We start from the raw sequence: 22355 nt of genomic DNA on the forward strand, positions 1-22355 counted from the left end.
AGAGGGTTTTGTGAGGAACATTAGTACCTGGTAAATTCATTAAACATATGATGCTTTTTCGAGTTTGGAGGGTTTTCATTGAATTTGAATTTTGTTATGTGTTTTTGCTTGAGTCAAGTGCCTTGAGACTCAGGTAATGTGTATTTTACGGTTTTGACTTAAGTATTTTAATTATTGTTTTGAGTGAAAGGGTAGATTTAGCATTTTGTAGAATTTTCCAGTTAAATTGTAACATTTGTCTAAATGATTTTTGTTCCTTTTGTTTTTGCACTTTGCTGCCATGGATTGGGTCGGTGCTATTCCTGTGATCCGGTACATCTTGTGGTGAGTTTCTTTAAGATCCTATGTTGCCGAGATGTTTCACCTACTTTTCTGATATTCTGGGCTCTTAAATGGTGTGGACATGTAATCTTTTGTGGCGTTCATGAGGTAGTTGTCTTTCAACTTCACACGTCTTATTCAATTGGGGAAGTTGCACTTTGACTTTTGATTTGAAAGGCCATGGACATCCTAATTAATTAATGTTATGGTCATGAGTGAACTCAATTTTTTTGATGTTCTATTTAATGGAGTAGTATGGTGTTTCCTGCAGAGAGTGATATACTTGTGTAACTGAGTAGCAGATTGAAAAAAAGGTTCACTGAGGAATGTTTACAGTACCCACTGAAAAATGCTTACGGTAATCTATGCTTAAATCCAGAAAACACCCTTAAGATATTCATGAGGTGGAGTGCACTGCTTATGTGTAAAGTACATAAAGGATAGGTGATGAAGAATGACACATGTAGCTGTTGCTGTTATGTCTGCTCAATGCTTTGCACAAATATGTCATTGCAGATTTAAAAAAAACATTACTTTATGTGCTAATTCTTTATTTAACTAGCCTGGGGATCAGATTTACATTTCTGTCAATCATCTTTAAATGTGTCCAGAAACAGGTTTTGTTCAAGATCACACCATCACATATATTCATGTTTGAAATGACTGAGATCGAGTTTAGAATATGGTGCACAATGTGTTTTTCATTAGATTTCCATAGGCTTTGTGACAGGCTTTGTTTCTAATCTCAATTACAAATATGCTGGGACAGCAATAATAACATTGATATGGTTATTTTATATAGTCATCACATGACCTGAATTATGACCTCCTTTCAACAAAAAACAAACGCCTCTTTTTATGTCTGTTTAGACCACAAGACAAATGATAGTCACCTTATTTCAAAGAATATTGCATTTCAAAGTATTTCAGCAGGAGGCGACATTTCACAGTAAATTGAAATCATTTACGAGCGGTCTACAACCTGCATTCTGGAGGCAACCAATCAAAAAGGCGTGTTTTACAGACATAAATACGAACCAGTAGCAGTGTAAGCTTGTAGCTCAATAATACACTCGGACCAATCAAATCGAAGATGTGTGTCACTGTTTTCAGTGAGGGGGAGGGTGTGTAATATTCAAGTAACTTACGTTGGCTTTTCTCCCAGTTAGTTTTTGGTCTGGGAATTTCAATTTTAAATCTGAGGGGTTGTTGGGAGCTCACTTCAAGAGAACAGGCTGTAAAGTGTTTGCTACTCAACTTGTTTAACAACACCAGGTACCGTAAGTAAAACTAATATGTGTTCGTATCATTGTTCATCAATGTGGACCCTCTGGGCATGTTTATCAGAGTCGAACAGAATCAGAAAGGTGTGCGAGTAGGCCGTCAGTTTTGTTTGATGATATGCTAAACTTGATGCTATGGAGGTTGGCTCCATGGCGGAGCATAACACGACGCAGCTATACTGCAACTAATGCTTGTTGAGTAGATAGTGTCTCAGTCATTGAGATGTACATCAACGCTACCATGTGGATATTTGCATAAAGGCATAATGCCAATGTGTAGCGCTTGTTAAACGTGTCTAATCCCTTTACAACTATAATGGATTGCTTGCAACAATTAAAATGGTTAAATTACAACAATGCACGTTTTCCGCTACATCAGATTTTAAATGTTATGATGGTAAGCTACTCACTCAGCCAACACGAAACGTTATTTGTGTCCGTAAACTAAACCGGTGGAGGATGGCTTTTAACCAGAACCATTAAATGTTAGGGACATTATGTTTGCATGTTTTATGTAATAGTAATCTCCTACATTTTTGCTAATGCCGTGATACTAAATTTGCCCTTATTTGTAGTATGCCTTGCTTACGTTGTTGACAGCGATAATCCTCTTTCTGTAGTAGCTCATGCTGCCTCGTTTCTTTTTCTGTTTTGTTTCCTAGTTCGATGTTTTGAGCTATTCAAAATGCATCGGTTTGGGCATGGTGGATACATTAGTATCGCACGGATGGCTAGTGATAGGTTTTGGTGGTCACTTCTCTGTAAAATCCGTCCGTCATCAACTATACCTGCATGGGTAATACCAACCAACTGTACTCAACGAGTTTATTGTCCCAAGCTATGTAGTTCGTGCTGTAAGAAAGTCGGTACAAGTTTTGATTAACTTCAGGATTCCTCTAGTCTAGCGGGTGTTTAGCACGTGCCCAAAATCAGAGTCCTTAGCAGCAGACTGCTGATGGTGTGGTCCAGGCTGCAGACTGAGTTACAGCGCTCATACTTGGATAACTAGGCGAGAGAGCATTGGCAATGTGCTGTTTTTACATACCTGCATAAGAATTTAAAGATGTTTCCTTGTTATGCAGAGACTGATTTATGGGAGTGGCGAGTCTTTAACTCAACTTTAATGTTTAGAGGCTGACGCCGCCATTTTATCCCGCTAGGTTACCAGGTAGGGGATGACTGTAAGACCATGGAATAGCAGACCCTTATTGTTGTCTGGATGAGAATCTTAACCATATAATAAACATTTTTCGGAAATGAAACTAACACAGCGTAATGTCGATGTGACAGTCCTGTGGCCCACTTGTAGAATCCCAGGAGTCAGTGCAGTCCTTATCTAACGTTGCTTGTGTTTGCTGGTAAACGTTATATTTTCATACTCCTGAACCTGAACTTGTCTACTTGGGTAGAGCAGTAAGTTGTTGCCCACGTTTACTTCCCACTCGTCAACGACTCCTTATTAACATGCAAATCCAATACACAGCACACTAAGACATTTTTTCGTATAGTTCACACTATTGTATTTACATGATTTGCACCAAGTTTTGATTTGAACCACGTCTGCTAAGATAGTCAATAAGAATGACATTTCATCTTCGATCCTGGGGTCTTTTTGTCTGAGTGCCCTAGACCACTCCATAGTCTGCACTGTGGAACCTATGGATGGATGGCAGCAACCCAGAGGGACGCCACATTTGCAAACACCCTTAATGAAAAGACGGCCATGTTGGAGGCAATCCAATTGCAATTCAAATCTCTAAACCTCTGTCAAAGCATAACTATGGTTCCAGCTATAGTCCCCAACCCTCATGTGTACATTCACCAAGTCGCAGACCTTCAATGCTCTCTCTAAAACCATATCTCTGTGGTTTCAATTTGGTAGGCTGTCAGAGATGGCTTCAGTGGTTATGACAGAAGTGGTCTGAGAAGGAGTGATGGAGAAGGTTTACTCTGTTTACAAACTTTTCGCAGTCACACTAAAAGGAAGTGCTGATCTCATTCTGAAAGTTCTCTCTCATTCCCATGGAATGCAAAGGAGAGGCGTTGCTCTTTGGAAACATTAGTAACACATTTTGTATTTTATGGTGAATGCCTAAGGCATGAAGTGTATGAGTGTGGTATGAGGTTTTATTCAAATGTATATCATGATGTAGAGTCAACCATTTACCTCAGCATCCTGGAATGGGATTTTTTAAATAGTAGATTGCAACTATTTTATTGTGTACCACCTCTTTAACATCATATTTTCTCAGTCCCTTTGCTTGTTTTTTTTGATCAAATTAACTTTTAGTGAGCGAACACTTCCGGTCTCTGGATGGGTCATTGAGAAGCACAATGAGGATGTGAGTAAATACAGTGCCCCATTGTAACTGTGTAGAGATTGTGATGGCAGGGGAGTTGTCTCATAATTGCACAGGACCTCAGTGCAGGGTTGCAGTGTGTAGGAATAAAATAGGTCTATGGCAGGTTTCTATTTCTCTGAACTGGCAGTCGTCATTCAGAATGCTCTAGGTAGAATACAAAATTCCCCAACCTATCATTTTCATGCCTGAGATGAGCCTTGGAGAGTCTGTGCGCACATTATTTGGCACATTCTGTGGTACTGTTGTGCTGTGAGCAGTCTGTGTGTTAAAACTTGGGTTCTGCTTTGTCTTATCAGCTGTGGGAAATCCTTCCAGTACTGCTGTTCTGTTATCTCTTAGTGGCCGCTGTTGCTGTTTGAGATTTCTGCCTCAACCTAAGCGTATGTCACCAAAAGCAGAGAAGACTTTGCACACAATTACATGTAACTAAAAATCATGGAAGTTGGGCCTAAATGTCATTTTGCTCTTAAAATTTAGTTTGTAAGGAGTAGCCAAGTTGTCAGTAAACCCTGAAGTCAGATAGCACATGTCTAACTTTTGATCAGAGCGTTTGAAATTCGTCTCAACCCAGACCATGTGTATGTTGGCTGTGGTTTGGTCTTACTGCAGAATTCTCTTGACTTGAAAGCAAATGCCGCATTTTGTATACTGGGTGTCTCTGCAGCCATATTGGCGCAATACATTTGTTCTCGACTCTGAATCCTATCTAGTTTCTGCTGTGACGCAATAGATAGAAGAACGAGGTCTTGGGCCATCTTGTGGACTTCAACGGCAATGTGATCAGAGTAAACTTGTGTACTAAAATAAAATAGGATTAAATAAATACATATTGCGAGGTTTGGCGCGCTGTATCAATGTAATGTCGACTTAAAAATATAAGGATACTACACTAAATCATTTTTTTTTTTTTTTTTTTAACCTCTATTGCATAAAGCTTACCCGTATTATTTTGTCTGTATTAACTGTAAGCCTTTATTGTAATAGTCTGTGTATAAAGCTTGGTTGTACTTTCCAGCTTGAAATGGACTGAACCTTTTACCTGATCAGAATGTGCAAAAGTTTAATAAGCTTCTAGAGTAGATGATAAGTTGACAGGGTATCGGAGGTATGTCATAATGGCTTTGACATGCCAACTTTAAATTGTTGCTAAAGAGGGGAAGACTGCGAGGGGTTTTAGGACACTAAGCGTCTTCTCTCACACGTGGCAGGGGATTAAGATCAGTTTGGAACAATACGGTCTCACATTTTTTTCTGGTGCTGAGTTTCCTGCTTGAACTGGGCGCTCTTGACACTACTCACCCATCTAATTCTGGAGCTCCCCGCAAGAGAGCGATTGCTTAACCACTCGGAAGGGTTGTGGGAACATCCCACAACCCCTTTTTTGGAGGCCTACATTCCATACATCCTGTCTTGGCCACTATGATTCTACAGGGATTGTCCCCATAGCTCTCTAGCTCTTATGGAACACTCATCAGTCGGCTAAAGAGGGACTGACGTGCCAGGATGATGAACAACTGGTGACAAGTGTTATAAATGTCATTATTTTAGATAAACATGCAAGAACAGAATATATTGTGACGATCAATGTAGGAATTGTAGCTCTTTTTCATCCTTACAATAATGTTTGTGAGCCAAAACCCAACCAACTCAATCACATTTGGAGAACCTATAAGAAGGCTATAGGCCTTAGACTAGGACAAGACAAAAAAATATTGACCACCTACCTACCCCGTTTAAAAAAAAAAAAAGATTTGAATGATACAGCAAACCAACGTAGGATGACGTAGTCAATCAACAATCTTGTTGTTTTTGAACAGAGAGCTATATGCAAAAAGGCTAGAATTAGGTTTCTGTGTGAATTGACCTTGTCTGGTGAAAATTAACCAAAGGATCGGTCTCAAAAGAGCAAGTGTCAAACATGGTCTGCTGGCTGGCACAAACACTGAATTTGTTGTAGTATCCTTTCACCACAGCAGGCCTCTTATGGCAGAGGGACACTGAAAGAAAGGCACAGCGTGCATCCAGGTCTGAAACGGATAAAAAAATATAAGCTTGCCTAAAAAATACCTATGATTTGGCATTTTACCAAACATAGTTAAAAAGAGATTATCTGCTGGAGTCCAATTTAGCAGTCAAAGCTGTCCAGAAAGAAAATAAGTAATTTGGCTCAGATACTTGAATTATATCAAGGCAAATTTGAAGGCTGTCTCAGCAGTGGTTGGTGACCCATGCTGCCAGGAGAGACTAGGTTTGTGCTCATTAAAGTTTCTGTTGGTGTGTGTGAAAGCTATGTGCCCCTCTTGCATAGCTTATTTGTGCCACAGGATAGCTCTGTCAGTTGATTGCCATGGCCTTATAGAGGTCTCCAACCATTGCTCTGTCTTTCTTTTCTCCTTTTAACAACCTATCCCTCAAGCTCTCTCTGCTTTTAAGTTTTTGCATTGTGTGTTCGAGTTACCCTTCATGTCCTCGCCTATAATATTTAGCAGCGGGAACTGTACAGACGACACATGATCAAAGTCAGGGCCGCAAAAATCTTTGACTTGCTGGGGCCTTAACGTCTTCTTTCGAAGGCTGCACTGAACGTCAGTACGCGGTCATTTCTGGTGGGCTTAGTTAAAGAACTCTCTCCCCATCTCATCGGGGTCAAGGAATACTAATTGCCAGAGGGGTTCTCACAGAGTGCTCTTGCCTCCTCAGCCACTAGTGGTTGTCTTTTTCCTTCATGACCCCACCCCATTTACCCCCCCACTTCTTTCTTTTGCTCTTTTCAAATGGAATATATTAGCTGATTTTCTTTAGGAAGAGGTCATACCCGTAACCATGCCTTTTTGAAATCTCTTGTTGGCTTTGGTGTTAACCTGTGCTTAGGGATGAGGAAGCACTTGACGGCTTGCATTACCTTGTTACAGCTCGGTTCAATTGCATCTAAACTTCCCTGAAGTAGTGCTTGTGTGGAAAGCTGAGCTTTGCGTGTGGAAAGACAATAGCTCTCACTGTGTTTTGTCTTTGAAAAGGTAAACAGGTTTTGGTCGAGGGTTGAGGTAACATCATGTAGTCGCATCAGGGTCTTGTGAGTCCCATTGAGTTGTGTGCATTCATCATGGTGACGATAACATCAAAAATGCAACTCATGCTTGTATATTGTAGGCCATGGCATGATGTGGTCAATTGCCTTTGCTTAAAAAAAGAGAGCAATAAAGACCTGTGTAAATGAGAGTTAGAGAGAATGATTAAAAGAGATATAAAAGGAAGAGAATGCAGATGTGAAAGAAAACATTGGACGGATGGAGTGTGTCACTGTGGCTGACTTCCTGCCCCTCACCCCAACACCCTATTCGACAGCCCTTCACCCCCCTTTACAAAGGCAAAGTTCATATGCTATTTTTAACAGATTTGGGGCTGTGTTATGGCACTTATGGGCTGTTGCATGGGAAAATAAATATCGGCCCCTGTGATCCTAACAAACTAGGTTAGCTAAGGGGACATGAGAGTTCTGTAAGCAATGACTGCAAACACAGACCTGGCTTAGTGTTTAGTCAGAGTGGTGGTACACTTCATCTTTAAGCTCTGGAAGGCAAGGTTCCACTAAGAACTGAAAACCAATTGAAACATAATGTTACACTGTCTGTATGTGCACAAACATGTATTCAATTATTGTTTGTGCACAGAAATGTCCTCAAGTAATCAGATTGTCATGAATGTTTCATAAACATGTCTGTGCCACAGAGAAAATATCTTTGTTTACACAGTGACAACCTTGATCTCTATCTTTATCAAAGCTGTTGTTCTGTCCTTTGATGAAAGAAGACAACAGAGTTTCCCCAGACGGTTCAAGCACATTGACCTGACCAAAACCAAATGATGCCAGAGTCTCTCTTGTGGGCCATGTATACCTTTGGGGCCTGTTTCCATGGCAATGCCAGTGCACCTGTGTCGAGCCAGTCTCCGGGGAACTCCGCAAGACCTAGGAAGGGAATGCAAGAGGGAACGCTGGGGTTTGGGGGAGGGGTGCTCCGGCGCACGCTTCAGTGCACTAACAGACAGAGAATAAGAGAATTTAGGAGGGACAATGGGCAGTTATGAGAGATTGTATTATTCAGATGCTCAACACTCAGCCATTCAGAGCTGAATAAAAGGAGAAGCGGGTTGGCCTTTCAAAAGGGGAGGCCATGGACAAGACTGAAACTGCTTCTCCCTCGATCTATCTATCTGCCTCTCGTCTACAATGTCCAGCTCTGTTTATTTTCCTCCCTCTCTTCTTCCTCTGTGGTCCTACTGTGCCTGTGCATTTTGTCACCATTTTGTTTTGTGGTATGCATGTAGTTTGAATGGCCACCAACCTTAATCCCTGATTCAGTACTACTGGGATGGATAATTGATGGATTTAGGACATGGCAGTCCCTCGGTGGGTTTATCTGGGAAAATGGAACCTTGGTGTGTGTTTGGAAAATGCAACCCCCTATCAAATGTAGCTCTTTGGTGTTTGTTTGAAATAAGAATTCATCATTGAAAGTGTGGTTGATGAAATAGAGCTCACTTCATTGTCATATGGTTGGTCTGTGGTGTATATTCTCCCAATGTCACATGGTGTTTGTGTGCGCGCATTTTGGTTCATAATCCGATAATCCATGTTTTAATGTGGACGGGTGAGTGATCATCATTTGAACATTCAGCATTTTGACACCAATTGTCAAATCGGCTGCAGTTTATACCAGATGGTGCTGTTAAAATGTGGATTATTATTATTATTATTTAAAGCAGGGCGATCCAGTGAACTGAACACAAAGCTATGTCCATGAGAAAACCATGAGTTAATTTGGATTTTTCCCCCACTAGAAATTCACAAATGATTTAAATGACTGAGAGATACCATGGACTGTCTTTAGTGATGTGGAGCCATGTGATTTAAGGTGGCACCATCACACACACTTGCTTTTTTATTACCCCAATAAAGACAGAAAAGGGTGGGGAAAAACTATCCACATATTTGTGAGGTGTAACTGAACCATCTGGAGTTTCATTATATGGTTTTGGATTATTCATATACACTGGGGCATTATTCAGCACATATTTCTGCGCTCCATTTAGAGCACCCAGTCTTAGCTGGGCTATTGACGCTATGTAGTAGTAGCTACACTGGAACGTAACCAATATCTTGACTCACAATATCACTTTGACGTTTTTAAACTGTTTTGTAGACTGTTACAGAATGTAGTGTCTTGAAGAATGTGGACACTAAAGCTGCATGTCAATGCCTTAGCCGGCCCAACTATGTGATGTGCCCTACTGTGTGGATCTGGACCTGCCTTTTTTCACATGTTATAGGTTTCTATTATGTTTGGCTCGGTGGTTGTGACACGGGTGATGGATCACACTTCCTGCTCAAAGCATGCTGCTGGTCACCAGAGCCACAGGAGTTGCCTCTGCAAAGCTTTTCTGTTGCACTTGAGAGTTGAGGGTAGTGGGGAGAAGGAGATTTGGGGGCCCTGACTTGGGGTACAGCCCTGTTTTGGGACCAGACCCTCTGTCCTTCAGAGAACTCCTCCTGGGCTCCAGATTGTCGAAGTCGTCATAAGGGGTGGGGTCGACCCCAGATGTGCTCCCTCAAGAGGGTCTTGTGGGTGTTGGTGGTGAAAATGAAGGGGTGGATTTCTCTTTCTTCTGTGAGTATGTGTCTGTTGTTTTAGGGAACAAGATGATGTTATAACATCAGCATCTTGACAAGTCAGCCTCTGGAGTCCAAACTAATCCACAATAACATCCCCCCACCCCCAACACATCCCAAACCTCACACCCACACTGACCAGATTCAACAGCTGTTTGGATGGAGTTCTCAGAGTGTGGAATGAAGGAAGCCATGTTTAGACCCCCATTATGGATAGCTTTTTATAGTCATTTCCTGATTGTTAACCATAGTTTATAAATCGATTTTGCAAAATTTCAGCAGCCTTGCGGTTAATACTCGGGTGCGGCCTATTGATGGGAATTAAAGTAACATGCACAGTACATTTTCCAGGTTAAGTCTCTCTCTCTTTCCCTTTCTCCCTTTCTCTCTCTCTCTCCCACACAAATGAATACCATTGATGTATAGTAGAAGGTTAAAACAAAATGATATAGATAACACATTTTCATTCACAGTCAAGTAACAATAAAGTAACAGGTGTTGTGTATTCCCAAGTGACTGTTTTGAAGAGAATGCTACAGAGCGTGAAATTCTGTGTCCCATGAGAGGTTTAAAACATGCAAGGTCTCATTCCAGTTAACCTCAACTACGTGGCATTTCGTTTTACGAATAATTACGGTTTACAGTGCGGTTTATAGTTGGGAAAACACTGTACATTAATATTGCATGTAAGAGGAAATGGAACATTGCAGAAATGAGGCAGTTAGGATTGTGAAGTAGGCTCACAAGGCCGTTTTTTACTTCTCCGATTCGGTCGTAGAGGGACACTTTGGCATGCCTTGGCACGCCCTGGCAACACCTTCACCCAGGTGTTGACGCCCAGCCGAGCTCTCGGAGAGCTGGTCGGAGAGGAACGCTTTTTTCTAACTTTTCTTAGAGAGTCGGAGAGAGTCGGATACCCCCTTGGCTGTGATTGGCCTGCTTATGGCATCATTTCCAATCTACATCATTTCCGGAATCAAACATGTCCGGACCTCACATTTCCTGTTTTCTGTCAACATGTTTTAGTACGACTTTGGTTAACTACAAAGCCGCACCGCATGCAGCATTACGGCTACCATATTTTATATAAACCCTCGAAAAGAACATTGCTCCCGTCTACTGTTGGTCTCTTGGCTGGTGGCTCGGTGTTGAAAGTGCCATCTTCAACCAGGTTGAAATGACATCTAACGTAATTTGCTACGGAGTAATGCTGGGAGCAGTGCTCTGTATCCATTAAATAGGACATGTATTTCACAAATGTGTAAAACCTATTTAGAATGGCTGACCTTACATAAAACGGCAGTGAAAGAGACTTGAGGCAAACTTTACTTTTGCCTCAATGAGGGTGGCGTGTGAGAGCATATCAGCACTATAACGCTGTACCTATTAGCAGCGAGGCTAGCTTGCTACTATGTGTTTCAATGGATTTTTGGTCTAAGCATTAGCAGAAAACTTTTGAGAGTTATTGTGATTACGCTAAAGGCTTGATTTAGCGGAAAATTTAGTGGACGTACATACCACCTGCGCCTCCGTCGCATGTTCTGCTGTTGTTGTAGTTGTCGCCCAAAAAATATCGCTATAAGCATGTCCTCTGCCAATAACTCAAACTAGTCCAGCTCCACCATCAACCGTTGTCTGTTAGTTGCCATTGTTCGCTGTATTTGAGGAATGCCGGGAGGAGGTATTTATACAATAAACGACTACCCCACACAAAAAGATTCCTCTAAGATCGTCTTCTTGAAAATTGGGCATTAAAGGTGTCCAGGCAGTGGATCATAAGTGAGTGTGGTCCTGTATGTGTTTCATCATATTCATGGTTAAAAAGGCCTGTATGTATATGTTTATTGGCATGTATGTATATGCAAGCTCTTGTTGTGTGGCTGATATAACTATAACACTGCATGTTGATTGGTATGATGATTGTAGTGGTTTATTTTTTTAGTTTATTTTTCTGGCCCTTTCCTCAGAGTTTGGGGGGTAATTTTGTTCGAAGTGTGCATGCTTTGTTTCATAGTGACACATTCACGTTACCACTTTGGACAAGGGCAACCACCTCATGGCCGACAATGAGTGAGTGCGTTGTCATAGTGATGTAGTGATATAAAGCGAAAAATCACACATCATAGGCTACCTATTAGGTTACCCAGAAATCATTGCAAATCTGAATGTGACAAAAATACCAAAGAAAATAAGAACGTATTAATTTTATTGAATCGTTTTAAAATACTTTCTATATTGTATGTAAGATAAGCATATCGTTTTGTTATAGATCGCAACTATATTTTCCACAAAAAATGAGCACCACGATGGAGATACATTTGCCTTCTCAAGTGAATATATAGCATTAAACTGCATTCTATAACTAAGATACATTCCCCAAGGCCCATGTGACGACACCTGCCCAGCTGGTCTGGAGGTAGCTTACCTGTGAGGTCAGTGACAGATGGGAGGAAAAACAATCAATGACTTCCAACAAAGATGTAATGGGGTAGCTCCGGCCCCGACAAACAGTCGTTAACCCACCCAGTGGTCTGGCGTTGAATAGGTTTTAGCACGCATAGCCGTCGGAGTAGTATGTAGGGCCGATTAGTACGTTCAAATTTTTCTGAATCCACCGCCCGACCATTTTTTTTCGAGGACGGAGAAGGATGCAGAAGTATATTGAGGCCTTCAGTTGTGTGACTGTTAATCCAGACAGGAAAAACAACTACTCAAAATGGAATTGAGGAAGGGGTGTCCATTTTTTTTCTAATCATGACTGATGTTGTGGCTAAATTCCACGATAATGACTGAAAAGTAAATCCTGAAAGCCTAGCTCCTTCTTGTCCCATTTGAGCATGCCTTGCTCAGCCTGCCTAGGCTGTGCTCTGTGCAACTGCAGGGCGCGGAACTCCCATTGAGAGGTGAGTGAACCCAGGGCGGAGGTACAGCCCTAGAGGTCCCCCGATTGAAGAAAACATCCCAGAATACACTTGGATCAGGTGCAAGGCTGACATAATCTTTTCTGTCTGCAAGCTAATGTGCTGCCAGAGAGTTTATCGGACAACCTCAAAATCAACATTGCTCAGTGGTGCAGATTCATTTGGTTCAATTTTGAAGCATATCAGTGTTTAGACTTTGACCTCTCTTTCACCGCCTGTACAGATACAGGAAGTAACAGGGACCAGATGCTCTGTGGGGCTGTGGAGGGAAGGCAGAGGAGAGGAGGACAGGAAGTGAAGCCTCCTGTCCCACTGATAACTGGAACTTGAACTTTGTCTAGTTGGGGTGTCTGTGGTTCAGTTAAACTCCTTCACTATTGCTTTTGTTTCAGTCCCACACTGTAGGGGGTGGTAAGGGGTGCTCCCTTATGGGAAAAAAACGAATTGTGTGATTGTGCACATGAATATGAGCCTGCGGCCCTGGACCCTCAGTGCTGTTATCTTGGCTCGAGCTGAACTAAACATGTCACAGCCTGGCTAGTAACTTTGGGTTTTTAGGAAAGGGGTGAAAGTTCAATGCTCTAACAGCACAAGGGGTGCACTGGATTTGTAGCACCAAACCAAACGAGAGCGTCATTGCAAAGCGTAATGCTGCAAAATAATCGTTTTATCTCTAAATTTTTCATAATCATTGGAAGCCATAATCGTAATTGAAATTTAAGTTAAATAGTTCACCTATCCTTTTGAATGTAATTTTGAGGCCTGTGGATATGCATACGACGTTTCACTAACTTCAGTTCATGCCTATTAAACCTGACGAATTTTGTGTATAAAACAAAACCTGCCAAATACCAGCCCTGCAGGGTGTGAGTGTTGTCATCTCTTTGAAGATCTTGTCTGAGTAATTCAGAAGAAGTATGTACAGACCAAATCTGAGCCACTGTTATGCAAGATTTATGTGTGCTACTCAACTCTGAGGTCAAGCGATTTGCTTGCTTGCTTGTCGGCTGGATCCCTTGTCCCCTTTTCATGCAAGCCCTTCCAGTGCAGCTGCGAAAGAAATTGGCCTTCATGAACCACTTTCCTCTCTGAGACCGGCTGGGATGGGAGGAGGTGCAGACCCCCTCACTAAAGAAAAGACCATGAGAAAATACCTTGACACCTCACAGAAGCATGAGGTTTATTTGCTGTGATCTCCATCAAGTTGGGACATGTCTCCAGATTTAAAGAGAAAACGAGAAGAGATAACCCCAGACACTAAATCACCTGGTTACATCCACACATGACAGAACCACCTGTTTCCCTCCCCCACACCATTTCTTAAGCAGAGGCTTTTGTCAAAGAAATTAAGCTCCTTGAATGTTGAAGGAAGCGACATGATGGAATGTATTGGGACAGCCAAGTCTCATCCTTTTATCGCCCAGAGTCTTGTTTTCTCTTTTCCTTCCTTGTTCAATACCTGAGGGAGTATCTGTAAAGGTTATCTCCTTGCTAGTCCTGGAGCTTGAGGGAAGTCTTTTTATTTCTGTCTCGGTTTCATGGCATGAACTGTATGCGTGACCACGCTGTAACCCATTCTTTACCATCTCCCAGGCCAGCCTCTACCATAAACTGGCCAGTGCTTTACACAAGTTACTGCTATCTTTCCCTGCCATCTCCTGAAGTGTCAGCACCAGCTTTATCTTTCTAGAATGCCTCTCGGAAGTGAGTAGAGGCATGTGTGAGGGGATGTGCATGCATGTGTGTGTGTGTGTGTGTGTCCAAGCAAGTGAGCAAGACCATCGAATGAAGGGTGAAATGTTGTCCTAACCGTAGCACACAGTAGCTGTGGCTTGACGGTGATTGATCCGTGCTTTGTGTCCACAGACAGCCGGGGTCATTGTCAGGGAGACAGAGACGGCCTTTGCTGCCGCAGCACTGGGACTGACTATGGGTGGAATTCAGGGGTGCTTTCAGCGCAAACATGGTGTCTGCTGCCTCACAGTCTCACCCACTGCAAGGAAAGTGGAGAGCCCATAAGTGTGGATCTGACTGTGTGGGTTTTGTTTTATTAGGTTTTTGCCTCAATGTTAAACTCGTCTGTCAGAGTTGGTAAGACTTCTGGAATTTTTGCACTGTTGGTTCTCTAAATTACCTGTAATTAAAAGATCAGCTTTAATCATGGTGTGCAAAAAGCATGCAGTTCAGTTTTCTTTTTTTTTCTAATTTATTTTGAAGCGGTTAATGAGGGTAATTTGTTTCTGTACAGTCTGTCATGGCTTCTGTAATACTACACGTTGATTCTTGGCATCTGTATTGTTTAGAACCCAGAGGGGGCCGGCCTCTGATTCAAATGTTTTTTTGTGCGGTCTCCGCTCTCTTCTCTTTTTGTCCTTTCATTCTATCGCTCTCTCTTTCTGTATCTCGCTATGGTTGGTTGTGCCCACTGTGTGACAACTGAGGTGACATGGCACGGACTTCAGTTGTGTAACCAGGAACTCTCTATTGCTATAGCAACGACACTTCAAAAAATAAATCTGGGTTAATTTGCTGAAAAAGAGCCATGTAACCTAACCTGTGTGTGCGTGTGCGTGTGTGTGTGTGTGTGTGTGTTCATAATTTACTCATGTTGTTCATCAGGCTGTTTACCCTGTAAAAGAAGTACCCTGAGCTAAAGGCCTGCTTCCTGTTTGTGATCAGAGTTATCTCCCCAGGCGCAGGTGCTCCCAGTGGAACACATGCAGACACACAGGCGTGCGCTCAAACACACACACACACTCATGCACACTTGTCCCTATATGCATGGCGTCATTGCCTCCGGCAAGTGTGGTTCATTCAAGTTCAAGTATATTTATGCACTCTTCAGGCTCCATTTAACCTACTTTATTTCCCAGGTAAAGGAGAAGGAAAGAGCCAGCATTTCCTTTCAGCCAGAACAGTAGTGTTTGTCCATGTCAGTCTACGTGTTTTATATCTGTGTGAGGAGTTTGTGTGTCTCTTATCTGAATGTAAAAGTCGCCCTCTCTCAAATTTAGCGATGTTATCACTGGCAGAGCACAAATGGAAATATGCCACTATCCCGACCTGGTGAGAAATGCCAAGAACACTTGTGGCTTCTGCTGTTCTCATATCACATTGGTCAGAACTCTCCATGCTCCCAACCCTAAGAAAATAATCCATATTTGGCTCATGGTGATCATCAGAATGGGGTGGGTGAGGATCTGTTTGGGGTTGGGGGCCAGTTTCCAGTTGAAGGCCAATCTTTTTTTTTTTCTAGCTATGCCACTCGGGAAGTAAATGTTTTGACGTGTTTTTGTCCTGAAAGTCCTCTTGATTATAGCCTTTTTGGGGGCTAACCCCTCCCAGTTTGTTCTCCCGCCTCTTTAATTGTTGTCTTTCAGGCAGTGTTTTATTGGCCCTAATCCTGTTGTTCAAACTTCTTGACCCTAGGTGTTTTAGCGATGACCTCTGAACTCTAAGGGAGATGCTTGGTCCGGGTCGACGTCAGCGCCATTGAAAGCCAGACGGAAGCGTCTTGGCTCTTCCTCCATGTTTTGCTTGCTTGTTTGTCCATGTTTTCGGACATCTGATGTGGCATCTGTTGTTTCTCTTTTTGCCTTTCGTGTGACTTCTTTGACCTGCACCATCTGTCTCAGTGTGTCCATGTGTGATGGTGGACACTGACTCATCAGCAGGGATCAGATTTGCTCAAAATGCAATTTGCTAGCAGCACTCAAACCATTAGAATAACTTGATTTGGGGACCATTTGGATGGAGCTATATGTTGCCCTCTGTCTACACAGAATGGCGTGCTGTGTGCTTGTGTCTGAGTTGGATTGCAGTTAGGTGTAGATAGGTGTAGTGGAGTTGGTGGAGGCAGAAAAGGGAGAGGAATGGTGTGTTTTTGAAGTTCATCCTTTGTGTATGAGCCTGTAAAGAGCACTTGAAGCCCAGCCTTTTTTTATAGCCAAGCCAAACTGGTTTGCATGCAAATGTCTATCTAGTTAGTAGTAGCCACGAGCTGGAAACGCATAAAGATAGATGGGCATGTGCCGACAGCGAGGTTACATTGAGACAGAGAAGCTTGTCTGCGGTAACTGGTGTGCCAGAGGCATGTGGCCCCGAGGGGAAACGCTTGGTCAAGGGCATGGAGTGTTTGTGAAGATGGCATGTCTGGCACTGCAGCTGTGGGCATGTTTCTTCACACATCTCTCCCTCTCGTTCGCTCTCCCTCCTTCTGGGTCTTCCTCACACGCAACACACACATTCCGTTTTTACACATTTTCACTCTGCCTCTCACTGATTCCATTTATCCTTTGACCTGTTCGTGCCCCCATTTATCTGTTCAGATCCCTCTGATTTCCTTTCTATCTGTAAAGCTCTGTCATCCCGCATTCTGGCTTCGATCTCTTTCTTTCTGCCCCTCATCATTCTCTTCTGTCTCTCTAAATATTTGCTTCCCTGTCTTCTGTGTGTGTATGTAGTCCCCTTCCTCCTCTCTCACTCTCCCGCCCTCCCTTGCTGCCTCTCCCACTGTCACAGTCACCCCTCCCTTTCTCTCATTAGTGTTCTCTCTCTCCCTCTCGCTTTTCTCGTGTGATCCACTCCCCGAGTTGGCAGCACAGCTCAGTAATGACAGCGTGCCGAGCAGCAGGAGTCTGATCAGCTGGAAAAGAGAGAGAGCGAGAGAAAGGGAAGGTGCAGGAAAAAGCACAGGAAAAGGTAGCGAGAAAGAAAGGAGAAAGGACCAGTGCACGGTAAGAGGACGCTCCTGCCTTTCCCAATCCCCCCCCATCCTTCCTTGGCACAGCTGCATTCAGTGTTTCCGCACCTCTCTGTTCAGGCTCTCATAAGATGTGGTGATGAGGGTGCTTGAGCCAACATGGAGGCTGACGGAGGATTGGTCATTAGCTCGGGACAGGAGGTGGGGTCAGGTGATTTGAATTTGATAGGACACAAAGAGGTCGTTGACTCTGAGGGCTGAGTTGAACACCAGCGCTTTGTTAGGGTCACAAGAAGATTTTTTTTTTAAATATATATATTTAACTTTAAAGCACAATAAGAGTGTCTTCGTGTACGACGGAAGGTGGGGTCTGCAGCAGTGTGCTTTATATCTCTGATGTGCCACGCCAGGGACACGACTTGGCTAAGGGTTATGATGACCTGATCTGATGATCAGAGCCAGGCGTCTGCTGCTGTATACAATTTGTCACGCTTGTGGCCATGTTATATTCTGGGCTCTGCAGTCATGACCGTGTGTGTATGCGTGTGGGCGAGCACGCACACATGCATATGTGTGAGTCAGCATGTTAACATGTGTGCTAGGCTAAATTCCATGCAAAAAGCAGGAATGCTATGGGAACTTTTTTTATATTCCCAGCCACCTAACTACACACTGTTTCTTTTAGTGTGTGACTAGAGGAGTAACCTTCTGATGTAATATATTTGTAAATTAAAAAACCTACTGTACATATCCCTTCAGGTAAACTCGCTGAATCGCTAGCCCGATGTCCTAGGAAGATACTAGTCAGGTTGTGATTTAAAGACCTCCACCAGCTGAGATCAATACTCTTTTGCACACATAAAGGACAAAGCTGTATCTCATCGTATAGCATACACCACAACAGGATGTCAGATTTTTAAAGTTTGATAACCTATCCATTTGTCCATCCCCAGTCTACAATCATAGTGATGATATGAAGGCTATGGGCTAAAATTTAGATTTATGTTTAAATGTATTGATTCTTAAAATGGTAACAGTAGCCTACACACAATGCATGCATACCAGGCAAGAAACATTAGGCAATGAGCAAGCTTAACTAGCTAATGGCAGACAGCTAAAGATCTTATAGGCTAGATCAAATGTTCCAAGCCTTGTGTACATATCGGAACTTAAATCAGGGGAAATCTGTATTTACAGGCAATCCATACAAGTTTTATATGAACTTTTGCATGAAAATCATATTGGTTTTTAAGTATTCCATTAATCAATTTATCAAAATGTATTGCATGTTATTTATTTACAGAACGATAAAATGCATGAACACACAAACGCACACTATGTTAAAAAAAGGCAACCGGATGCTTGTTTTCTGTGGAGTCTTGCACAATATCCTTTGCAGCCCCCAAACTTTAGTGAGACACATGTTATTTATATGTGTTTCATTCTGTGCTTGTTAAATAATGGGTTGTGGTGTTTTTTTGTATAGCTTTCTTGAGTATATCTACGTTTCCACATAATGTTTTTTTTTATTTTTTATTTTGGGGTAGTGTAATTCATTTCGTCCAAAATCTGAAGAATGGCTGCCTTAAGGGCTAGCAGGGATTTAGATATTCCTAGCCCTGCTCTCTGTGTTTTCCCCCCTTTTCGTATCACTTATCATGCTTTTTGGAAACCCTGTTGGCCTGGCACCTCTGCCATGGTACTGATAGTGTTTTTATTATTATTATTATTATTATTATTAGGAGGGTCGTAGGTGATGTGGGGGCGGGGCAGTGGACAGGGCACTGGATGTGAGGGAAAAGAAAGGCGGACTGTCGCTGATCCCTTTTTGAAGCGCATTCCTGATACTGTCCGCTTCCCTGGGGCGCAGACACCAAGTCAAACAATTCGCCTCAGCCATATGCACTCACCGAGCTTGGGGAGGGGGTTCTTCACCCGCCTGTTGTTTTTTGGATCCGCGAGGCACATCAACAGGATTCTCTCACCCTTGTAGTGCTCTATCCACGTCTCAAATGTTTTAAATTAGACAACATGAAAATCAGCACAGTCAAAACAAAAAGCATAGGGCTGCCTTCTTTTTTTATTGTTGCAGATTTGTTGTTTTTGTACGGGTTTAGAGATTTACAGTCAACATGTTTGGGATGGTAAACAGATGGCTGGAGCACAGGGGTTATGTAATGGCTGTAATAAATGGTCCATTTTCTGCCTGGAGAAACATGAGCAGGAGAGGAGGGGGAAATGGCATTAAATGGCAACTTGGGCAGAATGCCTCTCAATTTTGTGACTTCATTCCTAAATGTTTCCAATACTTTGTACAAAGGTAAAAGTCAGATAGTTAAGTAGTGTTGCCTTTTTTTCTGTGTGTATGTGTGGGTGTGTCTGAGATGAGGAGAGAGATTATGAATCTGGCAGAGGACTCATTCATAAGTTGATGTGGAGCGAAGGCAGAGAGGAATAAGCCATGTCACATTAGTCATGGCCTCCATTCTCACTGGAGGCTGCAGGAAGTCGTCTGGCTCGCAATGCTGTTGCAACACAGGGAGGATAAGCTGATAAGGCAACAGCTGTTTTCAGTGAAAATTAAATTTACATTGGTCAACCCAGCGTCACACAGGCTAGGTCGTCTTTGCCAAGGTTGTGAGTGTGGAGAAGCTCATCTTGAGGTTAATACACACAAGGTTGCATTTCGAGTAGAGTTCAACATCTTCCTCAAATCCTGTGTAGAACGACTCCCAAATCTTAGTTGTGTCCAATGGATGCGCTATTCTACAGATATAATCCAGCATTGGACATCCAGTTCACAAAACCTTTACTCTGGGCCTTATTAATTAGATCCAGAGTTGGGATCCTGTAGTCCACACCCATGTGCCAGTCAAAGGTTGGGAAGCCTTCTTTAATAGGTCTCATGTTGGAAACTTGTGTGTATCTGACAGACAAGGAACTAGCTCTGGGGTGGGTTTTTCAGTGATGCTTTTGGGAAACGCAGTCCTGTACAGGCATCATACATGGCCTCTGTGTGTTGTTTAAGGAGTTGGTGAATGTTTGTTTGGATCCAACTGGCAAAAACTTTGAATGTCCTGATTTTTGCATCTGAGGGGGATTGTACCTGGACATATAAGTGACCGTTTTTATTTTTAAATTTCAGAGCAATCTTGAGAAATGAGTTAAAATGTAAACGGTCAAGCATCTGGTTCCAAATTTATGACTGGTGTTTTTCTTAGGCACGTCTAACTGGCCTACTCGCATGATCAAGTGTTCAAAATGAATCACCAAATCACAAAAGGTGATTATCCAACAACAGGCATTTAAATGTTATTCACTTGTGGTTAAATGACAGTGAAAAAGATCAGACATCTGTTGGGGCTTGTTTAACGGGTGTATAATGCAGATGTCTGGGCGGTTGGCAAAATGGATGCATTGTGAGAACTAGTTTGCCCAAGAGGTGATAGAAGAACATTGTTGCTGCTGGCAAGGTTTCAGAACATTCACAGATTGAAGACTTAGGTCATATACATTTGTGAAATTAAATGTCTCTTTTTTGGACGAGTCGGTGACTTCTCAATAGCAGTCTAGTGTTCAAACTGTACTCACATGCGTGTGATAGGTGGTAATGTTCAGGTCTGGCTCACCCAGTTGAATGAGGGCCCATGCACAGGGATATTTATTTTGAACAGTTGATCATATTGCGATAACCAATTTAGACAGCTAAACAGGTTATGATCATCGTTTGTTAATTGCACAAATTTTTGCTGTTTATCTGTGTGTGTACAAGCTATGTTTGATAAGTGTAGAAAGCTTAGATGTTGATCAGAAAAGCATACGCTAAATGCCTTTCATAAATTCAACCCCTGGCGTCTAACTGCATGTACTAATTAAAAAGCCTTATATATCACTCAGTATTTAGTTTAATTTTGCCACAACTTTGAAGTTCACTTCGACAGCATTGATTTATTTTTTAGCCACTTGCAGATTGCTATGACCAAGCACATACATATGCAACCCAGTTAATTAAACAAATAATGGGTGTTCTCCATTGACGTATGGCCCTAAGAGCATTCTCTCACGTCCACACAACACTGATCTGCAGCTGGGCACTGAACACTCAGAATCCCAATTCTATCCTCTAAAACATACACACACACCCACCCAGATTCAGAGCTTTATGCGAAAATACAGACTGCCCCGCCCAGTAAACTCACACACTTTGATAGCAAAACATTTGCAAAGCTTAAAGCTAACACTTGTTATACATGCACCAAAGGCACACACACACACACACACACACACACGCAGTGTTGTGGCAGGCCATGACTCCAGGTCTGTTGTGTCTGTTCAGAGGTGGATTAGGAGCATGGTAATATTAGCCTCTTTAAGCAAAGAGGATCTGAAAGCATGAGAGCACACCAGCGCCAGGATCAGGAGGCCATTTTGTAGAAGCCCGCCGAGACATGATTGGTTTTGACAGGTTGTGTTGTTTCAACCACTCTCATCTGCAAGGCTTGCAGTTTGGGGATTTAGGCTCTGGCCCATGGGGTGGCAGGGCCCTGACACTGATACTCGCTGATTGGACTTGTAGACCAGTGTTCCCACTCATCGTTTCATCCGCAGCCTGATCAGAACCTGGTCACTGAGGTCGTTTTGGAATGGACATTTTTTTTTTCTCACTTTGAGGATGTTGCGGTGCTCACCAAAGAGCCTGCGGAATTGATGACCATTCCCATAAAGACGATACTGGGAGTGTGATGGTTTACTTCTAGCATAAATGGATTGAGTATCCTAAGATGTAAGAAACAGTTGCCTGAGTCTTAAACTTTGTAGGAGCGTGACCATTGGTCTTTTGGGCCAAGGTGTAATCCGTGTATCTATACCAGGGCCTGTGACTACATGTGATTTTGACTATGTATGCTGACGTGGGACCATCAAAAACGTTAAACCAGTGCCATGCATTTTGTTCTTGGTGTCTATACAAAGCGTAGTGTTTTTATATTTCAAAGTTTCACTTGGCCAGAGGTGCGTATTGCACATGACCTCAGTATCGGAGGTACATTTGCCAGGAAGTAGGCTGTGGGTTTTAAATTCATTTTTACTGCTAAATGA

General features: G+C 42.5%; 1 protein-coding gene across 6 annotated transcripts in view; it reads left to right on the forward strand.

Moving 5' to 3' along the window:
• The first annotated feature begins 1524 nt into the window (after window positions 1-1524).
• epb41l2 (erythrocyte membrane protein band 4.1 like 2) overlaps window positions 1525-22355 on the forward strand; it is an 82533-nt gene continuing 61702 nt past the window's right edge. For 4 of the 6 annotated variants that reach the window (XM_080832661.1, XM_080832665.1, XM_080832664.1 and 1 more), the window contains exon 1: window positions 17151-17292. The gene's annotated coding sequence lies outside the window, so the exon portion shown is untranslated. Of the gene's footprint in view, window positions 1602-17150; window positions 17293-22355 lie in introns of those variants that run through there. The other 2 variants (XM_080832663.1, XM_080832662.1) reach the window with 2 other exon arrangements.

The sequence above is a fragment of the Sprattus sprattus genome, assembly GCF_963457725.1.
Source record: "Sprattus sprattus genome assembly, chromosome: 2".
Taxonomy (NCBI): domain Eukaryota; kingdom Metazoa; phylum Chordata; class Actinopteri; order Clupeiformes; family Clupeidae; genus Sprattus; species Sprattus sprattus.